Source organism: Amblyomma maculatum, chromosome 6 (genome assembly GCF_055883805.1).
Source record: "Amblyomma maculatum isolate TAMU_Amacu chromosome 6, ASM5588380v1, whole genome shotgun sequence".
Taxonomy (NCBI): Eukaryota; Metazoa; Arthropoda; class Arachnida; order Ixodida; family Ixodidae; genus Amblyomma; species Amblyomma maculatum.
In genome coordinates this window covers 53,786,014-53,802,230 of record NC_139349.1, presented here as the reverse complement: position 1 = coordinate 53,802,230, position 16,217 = coordinate 53,786,014, and the positions used below count along the sequence as shown (strand labels likewise).

The 16,217-nt window shown below is 44.3% G+C and overlaps 1 protein-coding gene across 1 annotated transcript in view; it reads right to left on the bottom strand.

The window, feature by feature from the left end:
* Nucleotides 1–15,577, bottom strand: part of LOC146185761 (uncharacterized) — a 57,755-nt gene extending 42,178 nt beyond the window's left edge. Inside the window, exon 1 of the mRNA XM_084606682.1 lies at nucleotides 15,380–15,577. The gene's annotated coding sequence lies outside the window, so the exon portion shown is untranslated. The remainder of the gene's footprint in view (nucleotides 1–15,379) is intronic.
* Nucleotides 15,578–16,217: the final 640 nt, after the last annotated feature.

Below are 16,217 nucleotides of genomic sequence, written 5' to 3'. Positions count from 1 at the left end.
AGTACGCGCAGGTAGCCCATTTTAGGCATCCCCTCACGCAGTCGCCCCCTTCCGAATCGTCTTCCTGGGTTATTGTTCGAACCGTGTGAGGATATCAGTGCAGGCCAATGTCGTCGGCGTGGCGAATTCGGAAGGGCTTTATTGTTCGTGTATGTCGGACGTGCAAGCGACAGAAAATAGAAGTGGTCGGCTTGTATATCTGGGCCGTGCGTTATGGCATTCGCTTGGACTCCGATCTCTGCTGAGGTTTATTCTTTGCTGTGTGATGATTTTGTTGTACGCATTTCTGTTCAATATTTGTACTTAGTACGAAAATTTTATTTTTATGGCGCCAGAGCACTAAGGTAGAATAACGCCTTTCCTAACACGACTAGTCTGCAACGGTCCGATCAAAGGCTCTACCTTGAACAGTTTGGTCAGCATTTTTGTGTTTAAGCATATTAAGCCAGAGGTGCCAAGCATGACGTTTCCTTGAACTTGTGATCTATGTAATGACTGAACAGACGCTTTATGCGATTTGTGCGGTGTGTATATTAAGAGTGGGGACTTCATTTGCGCGGAAGAACTTAAGAATTCTTTTACGGTCGCATTGTGCTATAGGCATTCATTACTTCACGAGAGAAGGGGTAGCTGGCTCCTATCAAAGGCTTCAACGCCTCTTCAACTTGCTATATAAGGAGAAAAAGAGGACTGTACCTCTTAAATTTTGCAGGCACAGGTAATAAATCGCAACCTAAACCTACGGTTTTGAGCTATATTGTGCCGTCTTCGTGCAGCCTTTTGTAGCTTCCGGAACTCTGCACAGCTACAGTATACAAAGCTCGACCTCAGCCGCGCGCAACCGGAGGTGTTTGGACTGGACGTCTCTGTGCTAATTATAAACGTTCGATAATGAGAAAGAGATGGTGATGTAAGACCCATCTCAAAAAATTCAAGAAACTCATAAACGAAGAAAATCGCCAAGATTCTATGGCGTTGAAGCAATAATCAGGCCCCGGAAAAGTCTCACATAGCATAGAGAAACTTGTAGCTTTCTTACGTTGTTTGCTAATCTGCAGCCTGAGTTAATGACATTTTGTCGCATTCAGAACGTGCTATTGGGAACAAGTGAAAAAGCAATTTCATTTCGTTTATTTTTCAAATAAAGGTGTAGATGCATACCGAAAATCATGGGGGGGGTTATACTTGAAAGCAGTAGTTGTGACAGAAGAAAAAAAAAAGAGGAGAAAAATCAAACAACAATATACAGCCCCATAAGGCTGAAAAAAAAAAACAGCTTTCTTCGAATTTCATAAATTATAGCGTATGTACTACCATTCTTTAAACAATAAAAACAAACTAAGTTCAAAAGCTGTATAGAAGCCACGCACACATGCATGGAAACAATACGTAATTTGTGAATTTAGTCGGAGGAAGCACAACCACCTGTTTTGCCATGACATGCTATTACAGGGAAAATTGCAGGGATGTGGGGATAAAAAGGAGACACACAACCTCATTATGCAGTGCAGTGTTTTGTCGCCAATACCGGAAGTTGCGTGACGATTCTCGGCCCCTTCCGCGCATACGAAAGCCCTTGCAGCTCCTCCTCTCTAGCCAACTTCGTTTCCGATATGTGTGATCGTCACGCGCGGCTGCACGCACAGTCGAACGTTTTACGTGGGTCGGCCACTCGACCAGGTAATAGGCCAGGTCTCGAACGGAGCGAAATATTCGTGCAGACACTCGAGATGTCGAAAGCATACACGGGAATCGGATCAGGGCACTTGGAACTGGTCAGCTCTATTTCACCGCTCACGCGAAGAATCGAGGAAGGAGCGCTCACCATGAGTGGCGAGATATGTTGAAAACTTGGCTTCAGTAAAAATTAACTTGGTGTCATGTCCTGTGTAATTGAGATGAGGTAAATGCCGCGCAGTGAGATTTGCCGATTGAACTGATGCGACGTGCTCGATTTTCCAACACGCGCAACAAGAGGAGGGTAGGGTTAATATAGAAGTACCACACAACATACGATCACATGAAGCAAGCACAAAGATAGACAATAGCAACTGACCCTAAGTAAAACATAGGGCCCATTTTTGTGTTCATTAGTGTAAAATAAAAATGTAATCATGGAGACTGTCGATTAGATAGTAGAAGAAAAAACAATCATGGGCCGCCGATAGGATCGAAAGCCCCGAACCCGCGGTTCGGATCCCGCCGGCGGAATGTAGTTTTTTTTTTTTCTACTTTCTAATCGACAGTCTCCATGATTACATTATTGAGCGATTATACAGCTATTTCGATGGAAAAGCCGTCGGCGTAGCAGTCGGCACCGCGTGTCGGAAAAAATCGGGGGCTGCGTAAAAAAAAAAAAAAAAAAATGTATCATGGTATTTTGTCTTGTCGCTCTAGTCACTGATGATTGATTACTGTATGATAGGCGAGGATGAGTTAATGAAATCATTGTAATTAATTGAATAATTAAAGAAATAAAAAAATAGAAAATGAGGTTCAAAGATGTCAAACTGATCAGAATGAAAAGCCAATGCTTTATGATGCTAATTAAGAAATTTTACAAATGGTAATTCATAAACTAATTAATCAAAATAATTAAAAAACAAAAACTGCGTTCAACATGTAAAGCCGCTGATATTAGAAAGCCAATGTTTGCTGATGCTAAGTATCGGTTTATAAAGAATTATAAGAAAACAGTGAAAAACATAGTCTGTGTGTGCGAGACGCTATTGCGTCATACGCTGAACGGCTTAAATTTCACATTAATCAACAGCAACAAAATCCCCTGCGTTTTACTTTATGTCAGTGGTTGTTGGCTATCTTTGTATGTATCATAACAAGGGGCCTCTCATTTCCCCTACATTTGTTTCCTGAGGAAGCAGACAAATGAAGTGATGTGAAGTAAAACTTTATTGTGGAAAGAAAAGCTGGGAGGGGGGGGGGGGGAGGGGACCATGGTGCTCAACGTTAGCCACTAGGCTATGTACTTGGACTCTCCATGGTTTCGAGTTTGGAGAAGGTGACACCTACGGTTAGGAAGCAGTGCTTCGAAGTGCACCAGCACGTTTTCAGCTTGCCAAGGTATTTAGTCAAGGAGATCACATGGTGCTAACTATACTATTCGGAGGAAAGGTGCGAGGGTGTGGCAAGAAGCAAACAAGCTGTACGACCCGGTCGAGTTTGTGGAGGTTGTTGCGTCAGAATTAAATTGAACGGACTGATTAAGTCAGGTGTATAATCAATAATGGTGCATGAAGGTCCCAAATTAGATTTTTTAAACTGAGAAAAGAGGTTGGATAAGTCACAAAATTACACCAAAACGAAACAATGAAGCGCGTTTATCGATAATTCCGGTAAGTGCTCACGTGTATACTCCTGCTGCCATTATTGGCTCACCGCTTTTCCGTGCAATACTATTGCAACGAGAAGAACCAGCCAAAATATTGGCGATAGTTCTGCCGGTGTGCTAGAATGTAGAGCCTCGAAAGGCGAAACACATCCGTCAATTTTGCATTTGCCCAGACTCTGCGTGAATAGCATGGCAGCTTCCCTAGATCTCTCCCTCAACTCCAGCGAATAAGTAACTAAGCATGCAAGACTGATAATAGTTTCTTCTCCATCTTCATAAGCTAAAATTTTACATGTTTAAGTATCTGAAAAAATTATAGGGGGCACTTTGGATCACTAAACTGCGATGAGGCGAAAGCCTCTATATCGCGGTGGTCCGAAGTCCTCCCCTATGGCATCTCTTTCTCTCTTTTTTCACTCCCGCCTTCGCGATGAGTCGATTGCGTAGGCTACCAGCCAGCATATAAAGCCCCACTTTAATCGATCCGTATGAATGCACCTGCGTGGCCTAGGGATAACGTGAATGCAAAGGTTTTGACAGGCTGATTCTGATATCGCCCTCTCATATGAAAGGAGCGGCCCGAGTTGGCAGCCCCTGCCAAACGTAATGCCAGGAAGCCCTACGCCCAGTTAGTGCTCGGCCATGTGAGCTGCCAGCTGCCGCCTCCCACGTTACAAAAGCGTTACAGACAGACGGACACTATCCGCGAGCATGAGCCATTAAAGGCTATCGCCTTAAAAGGAGGGACAATTCGTGAATTCGTGAACGATCACGCCGATCCATAAACTTCACTGAATAAATATTGAGAAAACAAACAGGGAAGCTCGGAAGAGACAGAAAAAGAACAAGCACGAGGCACGGATACACCGCGTCGCTTTCTTTTTCTGCCGCTTTTATTTTGCAGGCCAAAGAGCACATTACAGCACGCACACTCCGGAGGCGCGGAACTGTCCCCCAAGTAGAAGACTTGCATGCGAGGAATGAATCTTATCAACACCCTCGATCACTGCTGCACGCGTGGACGACCAGGAAGCAAGTCGGTCGCTGTTCACTCTCAATCCACATGGTGCGTGCCACTTCAACTCGTGCCTGCGTGCACAAGGACCCTCTACGCACGTACGCGAGTGTCGGGTGTAATTTCGCCACCTCCAAAGGGCGCGATAAGACACCCTGCTCTTCGGCGTAGAGTCAAAGGCAAGCGCCATACATGCACTCATGCCATCTCGCCTCTCACATTCGGTCTGCTAAACTTCTTGGAGACGTGTATGGGTGACCGGTACAGATTTATATATATATATATATATATATATATATATATATATATATATATATATATATATATATATATATATATATATATATATATATATATATATATATATATATATATATATATATATATATATATATATGCACTCGCCCATATTATCAAAGGAGACAATATGCTCATTTGAGGATGAACAGGGAGAGACAGTCCAGTATGGACACCTGCCGTATTAAGGAGAGCGAAATCGTAAAGGGACGCGGCGCCCAGGCAGAACAGCAGGGCGCTTACACCGTATTTACTGGTTGCCACGCAACCCTCACGTCCAAAATTAGAACTTACTTCTTGCAGGAAAGTGCGTCCATTACGGGAGTAAGTACGGCAGTCGCCGCCGCTGTTTAACCCTTCTAGTATGCGAAGTGACGACGCTTTCACAGCCATACCGCCTTCCAGAAACGTTTGCGCGCGAGGCCGATCCCGTTTCGTCCCCGCCGTCGCTTAGGCAAACAATTGAGCCACCAACCTGTCTGAGCAGTCCACTGGTGGCCTCGTCGCCGGCATCGTCTCTATAGAGGTCGTCATATAGTCAGTGAGAGTGGGCGGATTAGGTTCGCTTTCTTTCTGTGATGGGAGAACAAAAATAAAAGAAAGTAGGAAAGTGGTCTCTTCGGCGATGGCGGCAAACGGCGAAAGCTAAAAGAAGACTCTAACGATGTCAATAGCACCTTATTATAAGCGCTCCACTTCGACGCCTTGCCGCTTTTGCCCGTATGTGTACGGCTCTCCGGCTCTTCGTACCATCCGGGCTCCTTTTCAGAAACCCAACCATGAGCGCGTATATACGCATAGGTGGACTGTCCATCCTTTGCCTGCCTGTGAGTGTCCTCTCCCTCTTCCCTCACTTTTTTAGACTGTTCAGAACGTGCACCGCCCATTTATGAGCGAGATCTCAGTGTGCACACGGGGCCTTTGTTCTCCACAGAAAACGGTCCCCGCCGCCCCTCAGACGTTGGCCTCGACCGGTGTCCGCGTAGGCCACCATGTGTGCGTTGTACGGCTGTCTCCGCAGTAGAGAACGCGGACATCTCAAGCGTACCTTGGAGCATTCGTTCCTTTCTTTCAAGGACGCCTCGCGTGCTGTTTGCGCACGATAGGCTGCTTTCGGTCGGGTGTTCTTCGACAATCCTCGTCAAAATGACAAACGCACGCTTTTTGAACGTGCGCTGCCCGTGTGATCAACTACATTTTACTCATTCGGACATCGTTTACAGAGACTCCGAACTATGGCTAGGAGCCCTTGTCGTCAAGTCAGGCGGTCCAGACAAGCGTCCATTGACGTTATGACCTTGATGAAAAGGACTGAGCTAGCGCCACTGTTGCGAAGAGAAGCATGAGACCCAGGACCGTTTAAGATTATTTGTACGCGTTTTTTTTTTTTGTCCCAGCAAAAAAGCAACACAAGCAAAGCTATACAGATGATCTTGTATATGCCTGATCTGGTGAAAAGGACAAAATGTCACACAAAAAATTGGAACAATTGAGCACCGCCTTTAAGGGTATGACGCCACACCGTAAATGGATCCTTTATGCTGCTCCTCTCGCGGATTCTCTTTCGCGTACATGCAGTTTAATTGCTATTGCATTAATCAACCACCCCTCTGTTTGTGCCTCTGTTACATCACATACTCTCATTAACATGCAATCTTAAACTACCACACTATGTGGATGCAGCTAGCACAGAACCGGGTTAATTGGAGAAATATGGGAGAGGCCTTCGTCCTGCAGTGGGTATAGTCAGGCTGATGATGATGATAATGTGGAAGACCACCTGATGTAGATATGAAACCTCGTTTTAAGCAGACCATATGGACATGTCTGCGAGGTAACCTATCTGAATTGGAATCCAAGGGTACAGTTTCATATCCATCTCCTGAAACTCCTTCTAACTCGGTCGTACTATGTGCTCTCGTGAGAGCACACAAACCACCGACCATTCAGTGTCACACTATGCCACCTGGCAACTACCATGCACCTGTCAGGGGTATGCTTCGAGGTCAGTTATCCAGGTCGACGATTTAGGCTATCGTTGTTATCCCCAAACCAGCCATCCTTCGTAAGATAAACGAAGTTAAAGGCTGGGGAGCATCCCGTTCTCTTTAATAAATTTATTTCATTCATCTACTCGTACCAGTTTTCCATAGTTCACGAATAGCATGTGAAGGCATCGATGGTGGATGGCTGCAGATACTATTTACCATGCACCTCCGGGATATGTTGTCCCGAAGGTGAGCGCTTTAAGAAAGAAGCACCGCATGACGTTATTTTTTTTTTTTTAATATCAAAAGGACCCGGCAGGACATAGCATAGAGATGGGGAAGGAGAATCGCGAATACGATGACAGGATCAACCGGGCTGTTTTATTTTGTTCCGCTTCGAGGCAGTTAGTCTAAGTGACGTGATGGAGATGCCGAATCATAGGTGCATATATTCTAACGAAGGTCGCGGATGATCACTGTACGCTAGAAGTTTAGTATCGCAGTTGGGGAGGTGAAGTCGTCGCTGGAGGGGACCGAGTTTAGGCCGAGATAGTTAGTGTACCTGTATGCGTTCGAATGTGTAATCTTCCTACCAATGTTTTCGACGACACTTTTCAGACATGGTGACTGAAATAACTGAAGCGGAACAATGCGAGTTATACGTCCCTCATGTTCGTCAAGGAAAGAGTGCCAGATAGCAACGTACAGAAGAGGGAGCGAGAAAAGTCGACCAAAATCCGGTTTGCTACCCTACATTGATGGAGGCTGAACAGACGGACAGAAAGAGCGCACAGGAAAGTACGCAATAGTGCAATACGTAAAACACACGCCAGAAAGCACGCCGCGCCGTCAGCGATGTCAGCGTAGGCCCGCGGATGTAAGTGGAGCAGAACCTTCGCTGCCTGCAGCGTCGACGATTGGCGAGGCTGTTCTCTCTGGGTGTTATGTAATGGAGTGATAGATCGCCGAGCCTTTCCGACCAAACACACTAACCGCCTTGTCCTTGAAGTGAAAGCGCGAGGAAAGGCGGAATCAACATGGTCGATTGTCTTCTCGCAGATGCAAACGCGGGTATAGCAGACCTGCCGCGCTCTGCGGCGAGGAAAGATTTGAAGTCCTGAAATCTGCTTCCTAGGTCCACTGGTTGTCGGCGACGAAGATGAACATCGGTCGGTGGGATGAGGGATGGAAGCTGGAACTGAAAACACGGGACTAGCAGGCAAGCGTTTTCGTCCGGTGATAAGGCTCAACTTCCGGGAGCGATCAGGCTGGGCAACTGCTTCGACACCCGAAGGTAAAGTACACATTTGTTGTGTTAAGGCTTTGCCGTGTAGCCATGGCAGCGCTTTGTGTAACGCAGTCGAAAATGTGAACGTGATCAACGATTAGCTATGACTGATAGGTTAATGAATTATTGATTTTTCTATTGATTAGCAGTGACTGTGATGTAGCGAATAGCCTTGTAGTGCAGACGGGAAGGTGATCGTGATCAACGATTAGCTATGATTGATTGCGTAATTAATTATTGATTTTTTTCTTGTTTATTATCATTCAGTGACTGTGATGTAGCAGATAGCCTTGTCTTTTCCTTTACACTGTCTTTCCGAAATAGCATGCGTTCGCATACCTGCGGAGAAAAGCGATAAGAAAGCGATGGTCTTACTTTTCTAAGTAGGAACTCAAAACGTGCACATTTAGTGTCAAAGTGTGACAAACACAGGTGCCGATTTAGTTCTTTAATGTGTTAGCCCTCCGCACTCCGCAGAAAAGCCGTCCGCTCGCCCGGTCTTCCTCAAAAGCATGCATCTGGCAGGTAACCGCTGACAGGTGACATAGACGGTCACTGATTGGACGGTGGGTTGTGTGACGTCATAAGACGACCACACGCCATGGCTGATTAGGCCGGAGCTACCAATTTAGGCAGCTGTTATGACATGTGAATTAAACTCACCGGGATCATTGGAACCCTGCAGGCCATGCTATACTCCCAGATCGTGCAGATTTACGTTAGAACTGCTTGGTTAAAATGAGGACTGCTTTCGTTGTTACCCCTGTCGAATTTGGCATATAAGACATGTCAGCAGAGGTAAGCTAGTCCAAATAAAGCAAAACCATGAAAAGTCAAGATGAACCATGGAAAACAAGGGCTATATATAACGGCACCAGCTCACGATAATTCGTGATTAGCCCTAAGCTAAACCACCTGGTCATTATTTTAATGCGCTAGTATTACTGGTCATGGTGAGCGATTTCAGCAATGCGCGGTGGTCCCCATGCATTAAAGAAGCAGGGAAAAAAAAATCCCAGAAGAAAAGCTCCGTTGGAGCGGATTTCAGCCGATGAATCTCTCGCGGGAAGCGCCGCCATGTTAGTCGAAGGATAGAGGTTAACCTAATTTGTGCGCGTTAAAGGGGATAGAAAAGTGGCATCACGAGCTGTAAGGGTGATAGAAAGTGACAGAACAATTGTACTGATGGCGAAAGAAATTAATTAGTAGGAGATAATGAGATTGTGGGAATTTTGTCGAGATGGAGGCACGGCTGTATCAAAATTGGACAATGGACAATGCTGTGGCGTGTTTCAACATGCCTACACCAAAATCTGTCCCGGGCCAACTGAACATTGACCATCATTTGACCATGGCTGAAATGTGGTTTAGATGCATACCAGCGACACCCTCGTGTCTCTACAGGCAGATTTGGCCCTGTCGACCAAACACTCGTTTGCGTGCATTGTTCACCTATTTGCTTGCTCAACTATTCGTACATTGCATCACCTATGACTGTCTTTTCGGAGGCCAACGCGTGGATTCAGGAACAAAAATGTGCACTCCGTATATTGATGTCTTATAGGCATCTATATAATTCAGGCTGCACGCCCTGGGAACGAGCAAATAACAAGTGCTTTCGCGTTTGGTAAATTGTGGCCCAGTCGGTGAGACGTTACGTTTAAACCACGGTGTAAGAGTATTTCTTGCACCGTGGTTTAAACAAAGAACGTAGTGTGAAGACCACCTTGAAAAGGCGAAGACGGGACGGGAGCTACATTCATCATCATCATCATCATCATTATTTTCACTGTGAGGTACATGTACATGGATTATCAGTATTACAGAAGGAGGTCCCGAAGTATAAACTGTCCGGGGACATTTACAACTGAATGAAATTTTAACGCATCCCATCGATGAGGAAATAACGCTCATGCACAAAACCTTGAGGAATTGCAAAAGAAATTACAATAACAAAACATAAACGTCAGTCAGCCAATCAAGAGAATAGTACTGTACACGAATAATGCATGGGTAAGCTTAAGTATGTTTAAGAAATTTTGTTCTTTGCCGAGGAGCTAAACAGAAGGTGCCCTGATATATACGCGTACCGGAAAAATTTGTCTGAGTACTGTTAGATATGTAAAGAATGCTTCCTTATCCGAAATCTCGCATTGATTTTAGATCATGGTAAAGATGAGTTCACCAGACAAATCTCGGTAGTACACAAAATCGTGAATGTCGTAGCAACGCGTATAAGGTACAATCTTCAATTTATCTGCAGAACAAATAACACTTTCTTTTAATATACTTCCGCTAACCCAACGTTCTTACTGCACATTTTTCTGTGTACATTTGGCTGGATGATATTCAGCTTTTTTTTCATCATGGTTGTTTCTTGCGAACTTTCGACGTTTACATACGCGCGTTTTTTGCTCATCGATGAAATATGTTTCGACTATCGTAGTTGCCAATGTAGCGCCCTTACTGCGCCCGCCTTTTCTGTGCGCTGTCTTAACGATGTACAGCCTTTGTCAAAAGTGTAGAGTCCGGGGGGTCTGCTTCTGAGCCGAATAGTGGCGCTGAGGTAGCATTAGTTGAGGTCCTTCCCACTGAAGGGGGTAGGAGAAAAAATCTACTTACCATCAACAAAGTCGGAATACTGGAAATTCATTACAAGCCGCAGGAAGTGGCTCAGAAGCAGACCCTCTGGGCGCTACACTTTTGACAAAGACTGTACTTTCTTAGTTCAAAAGCTTTTGCGTAACTTATGAAAACTCTTGTCAATTTCTCTACAAGTTTCGCAAAAGTTTGTCAATTGCACACACAGCGCACGCAGATGTTTGATAAACGCATGCATTTCTGCCGCAATTTATTCGTCTTTCGCTACACTAACACCTGAGAAGATATTCGTGTATGTCTCGAAACCCTGATCGCTTTAGAACAGCCACTTGCTTTTCGAATATTTATCTCCATGCTTTGAGTGATCGTAGTACGTTCTTGTTATGCAGCTTCCGATAGTGAAAATCAGTGTTGCAGGAAGGAAATGGCGATGAATGTCTCTCGCTTCTTGGTGGACACTTCAACCGTACCATGAAGAAACAGACAAGAAGAGAGTGAAATAAGAAAGCTGTACCGTATAGTACAGTGCTCCTGAATAAATTCGAGCACCTGGATATACTGGGTGCTATTCCTTTTCATATCAGAGGTTGTTATCTTAAGTCTTGTAGATATACGTAAGTGCGATTTGTGCAGGTGGTTATACAGCAAAGCGCACATTGTGTACGCGATGGAGCTAAGTGATTAGGCAGTCAACAAAAGTTAACTATTTAGCTTTCTAGTTTGATTTTAGAGTCAACATCATATTAAAATGAAGACTGTCTCCACAAAAGCTGAGTCCAGGTTTTAAATTTCTTGATAGGCAATATAGATAGAAATATGTAACTTCAAAAACACGCATTTTTAGCTCGTAAAGCTGGAAAGTTGCACACTGTACATTTTTAAAACGGCGTCGCTGGGCGTGTTATTGTCGCGGATATCACGTTCACTGCTTCTACGCCAAAATTGATTAACAAAACGCTAAATATTGCAGATATACTACAGAACAATGGCCTCTCCAATAGAGCGATTTCGCAAAGAGTTGTATACGCCATGTGCACGGCCGCCGCGATATATCCATTAGTCAATGTTACTAGCAGATGCCGTACTCCGGCGGAGGCAGTCCCGGGTGCCGTGTCGCAGACCCACTCTGTCCGCAATTCCTGTTCACGAATTGTCAATAGATAGAGAAACTGCCGAGAATGGACTTCCAGCTTGCCAGAACACAGATCAGCTTCACTGGCCCTAGCCAGTGGTGTCCAGAAATACTTTTCGATGTGTGTGAGTGTGTGTGTGTGTGTGGGGGGGGGGGGGGGGGGGGGGGGGGGGGGGGGGAGGGTCTTGTTATATGTCGTTGGTAGACAAACCGACGGGCGAATAAATGGCCGTAAAGAAGAGGGAGCCGAGGGATGCAGCGCTCCGAAAATTTCAGGTGGCGTTCAGACACCGAAAAACCTCATTCAGGCTACTCCCATGGCCCAGACGCAAGATCATTATACTACCGCCACAGCCTATCACGGCTCGTGCCGCTATGCAGTGAGCATAGTCTTCATGAAACCCCATCTGCACCTTTTCTTCATTTAACCTATATAAATGCGCTAAAGTCCCTTTAATATACGCCATATACATACATCATCTGGGTGAGTGCGAAAGAGGTCCGCGAGCGTAGTGTCGAGCGAATACACCAAGCCGCGTAACAGAACTCGTAATGAGGAGGCGAAGGCATCTGGGTCCCCTACGTAATGCTTTCACAATTTCGCACATCAGAAGAGTTAACTGAACCCGTGTAATTTTTTTCAAAGACCACAATCGATCGATGTCATCGTCGCTCTGATTTAACCGTCTTTGTACGTCTTTACAACGTTCTCGTCGAAAGTTGAGCTAGTTGGTGAGTACTCATTGTCAACGAAAGCAAAAGAACAGCAGCGAAGAATGTTTTCGTTTTCATGTCTTCACCCCATCCGCGCCTATGTACAGCTGTTTTATTTTTAATAAACGTTCAGTTGCGATGGAGCCCTAGTGTTACGCTGTAGTCTCCCTCTTTCCATCGCCTTTTTGTTTTGCAGCAATGAATAAACCTCTCCTTGCGTAGTGTGAAACTGCAGAAGAAGAAATGAGTAAAGCTTTAACGCCATATTCTGGCTCCGCGAGACGTGAGTCCTCCCTGTCACATTCGCCAGACTCCGCCACATTCGCAAATTTTTTATGGGATTACAGCAGATGATGGCAATTTTCTTCCACACCCGTCTTTGACCATATACAGATATTTAACAGATACATGCTGCAATATCGTTAGCATCTTACTCAATGTTTTCCGCTTAACAAATAAGCTGACTTGAGATTGCAGCGATGCAGTGCTGTCAAGACCTTCAAGGTCAGCAGGTAGTAGCGGTTCGGGCTGTAGCTGCTCTGATCTCCGCCTCTAAAATAAAATTGTCCAAAAATATAAATAATAGTGCAGTAGCCGGCATGTGTGCAGTCAGCTTAGAAGCGGCCTAACTAATCGTGCCGACATGCATAGAGCATTCAACCTCTCCAATCTCCTCGTTACTTTTTATTTCGCACAAGACGCACGCGCTCCACCAGCACTTTAATAGAAAAGTTATAACTAGCTAGTACTGTCCAGGTATAATGCTTTATACATATATGCTGTCAAGTAGCGACGTTGACGTCTCGATATTTTTAATATTTACATTCATTTCATGTGCGCTACGCATAATATACGCAGATACACACACGGGAAGTTTTACGTGCCGTAGTAAGTGACACATAAAATTTTGATGCATCATTAATCACTAAATGGAGCTTAAATGCATGCAGTAACGTGCCACACATGCTTCCGTAAAAATGCAGACGTGAACTGAAAGCATGAACGCTATACATGCTCATTTTCAGTTAAGAAGAACAACCGCAATTTTGCATAATTATGCCCTTTGCATTGCTTTTACGTGAGACCCATCCTTTATGATATGACGCATAAATAGCTGAATGATGACGTGAAAAATTGCTTCTGAAAATAGTTACACATGTTTTATAAGAAAAAACGGTAAAGCGCGGCCTGCCATATCTTACGAGTAAAAACACGAGAGAAAAAAAAAATGTTCTATTCTAGGGAATAAACGAAATGTGACTCGAAACATTTACTTGATTGCCAATATTTCATGTTTAAAAAATGTCCTTTCATTACGCGGCTTACGAATTCATTGCTTGTTAGATGACGATAAATTGAAGTTTCAATAAAAATAAGCCGTCATAACTCTGCCTTTTGCAAAATTTCAACATTTAGTTATGATATACAATTTTCGCCACAATCTTTTCCCTGTGGTTATTTTATATTTTGTGTATGAATGAATTCTTTTCACAAATTATCCTGCAATAAGACTGACAAGCATGCAAGTTTCCAGCTGCAAACGGATACATACAAAATCCAGGCACGCGTGATAGCGTTTCGTACACACAAACGATGTTTTCTTTTTTTATTTCACTTTCTAATTGGTTTTTTTTTGTTGTTGTTTATTTTTAATTTTTCATACACCGACACTTAGCATCCGGAAACATTGAGTTTCCATTCTGAGCAATATGTTTCTTATCTGAATAATTTCAATTAAATTATTGATCGATTACACACTAAATATTTTTAATTAGCATAATCAAGCATTGGCTTTTCATTGTAAGCACTCTGACACCTTTGGTCCCTCTCATTCAAGTTTTCATTTCTTCAACTATACAAGTTAATTGACAAATTAAACATTCTAAATTTTGTTATTTTGCATCATTAAGTATTAGCTTTTCATTCTGAACATTTTGGCTACTTGGAATCCCTTTTTTGCAATTATTTTATTAATCAATCTAAAAACTGACAATTTAAGTATTAATTAGCATCATCAAGCCTCTGCTTTTCATTTTGAACATTTTGAAACATTTGAACACCCCTTTTCAATTAGTTAACTTTTCATTTCCTTATTAGTCAATTCATTAGAATGATCTCATTAAATCGTCATCGCCTATCACACAACATTCATGCATTGATCACTACCACCACAAATTATTGCGATGCGATTTTTTTTTTTTTTTTACGCAGCCCTCGATTATTTCCGACAAGCGTTGCCTACAACTACAACGCTGACGGATCTTTCGCCAAAGTTGAACAAGCTATTCTTTGAATGTTAGGATGACGGACTGTTATGAGATATAAAACAAAGCTGCGAAAAATGTACACTATCACAATCACATACACACAAATAATAGCACTTATTGGCTCAGGAGTTACCAAGGTGATGTATCATGCTGAGATGACGAGTTGTACTTGAGTGCTGCATAACCAGTTGAAAAATAGAATTGGGTTCTAACAGCGTACAACTTTACTCCTGCAGACCCAATAGTAAGTTAGTCAGAGTAAAATAGGCCCAATAGTACAGATTATATATCTGCACAATTCGGCGTTCTTTTTGTCTTACAGGGATTAGCACAGCAACGCGTCGCAGGCTTTGAGGGATTCCGTGGTGGACATCGGAAATTTGAACCATGAGAGGTTCTTTAACTGACTTCGCGCAGCACATAAGCCACGATTCCTGCCTCATTGGAAAGCGGCCGCCGCGGCTAGGATAGGACCTGCGTATACCTGCGTCCAGCACCCTTTAGTTCTTTGCCCACAGCAAAGGCAGCGCTTCTTAGAGGGTTGCTTTTGCGAAAACGTTTGTAACAACGAGCAAATAAAAAAAAAAAGGGCCAACATGCAACCCACAGCATGAATGTGTGCGAGGTAGCTTGGCTTGAGCGAGTTAGGGAAACGACAATATCTTTTTGTGACGAGGCGTATCACAGTTGCAAATGAAGCGCAATTTTTTCAAGCAGTCAGCACCTACCTGCGGCGGCACAAACCTTGGGTGTTCTTGATTCGCTTCTAAATGACATCAGTTATCCGCGGCCTTCTGTACCGTAGAAATTGGGTGTCGCGGTCGTGATAGTCCATTTTAACGGAGCTTTTGTGTGGTTTAGGTGCGACAGAACGGAAGAGCTCGGGGAGTGCAAGGAAACAAACCCGTAGGGCTGATAAGACGCTCTGATTCGTGGCCATCAGGAAACGTGTCCATGACCTATCGCGATGAAGGTATTCGCGCCGCTTTCGCTGCGCCGCGCCTAGACGGGTTGCTGTGCGCTCCAGCTGACACCTACTGCGTGTGAACTTTCGAGTTTCAAGTTTCGTTCGTTATCTTGCAATCTTCGACGAGGCTCGGCGTCACGGAACAATGAGCACGGTCATGTCTGACTGATAGTGGCAGGTATACTGCATGTTTAGCTAACTTAGGCAGAACTAACTTTCTGTGGCTATACGTGGTGCATGATACAATCGCACGCTTCGTGCCGAGCATTTTGAAGCGGACGCTCACTCACATACGATCGTTAAGGTGGCTGGCACGGGCTTGTAGCGTGAACCACATGGTTGCAGAAACTTGTTCGCAAGCGTTTCGTTCCCGCACCGTTGTGGGCACGAACTTGTGGAATCGAGAACTTGCACGTTTTCGCCGCCGTTTTTGCTCCAATTAAGCCTACTTGGTTTGGTTTATGAGGTTTAGCAACAAAGCAGCTCGGCCTATAATATGGAGGGATACATTTCCACCCACGCACGCGGTGGCTTGCATTTAGCCTTCATCGATGTGGGCAAAGACCACCGCAGCTGCGCATGTGATATCGAGGGCGTCG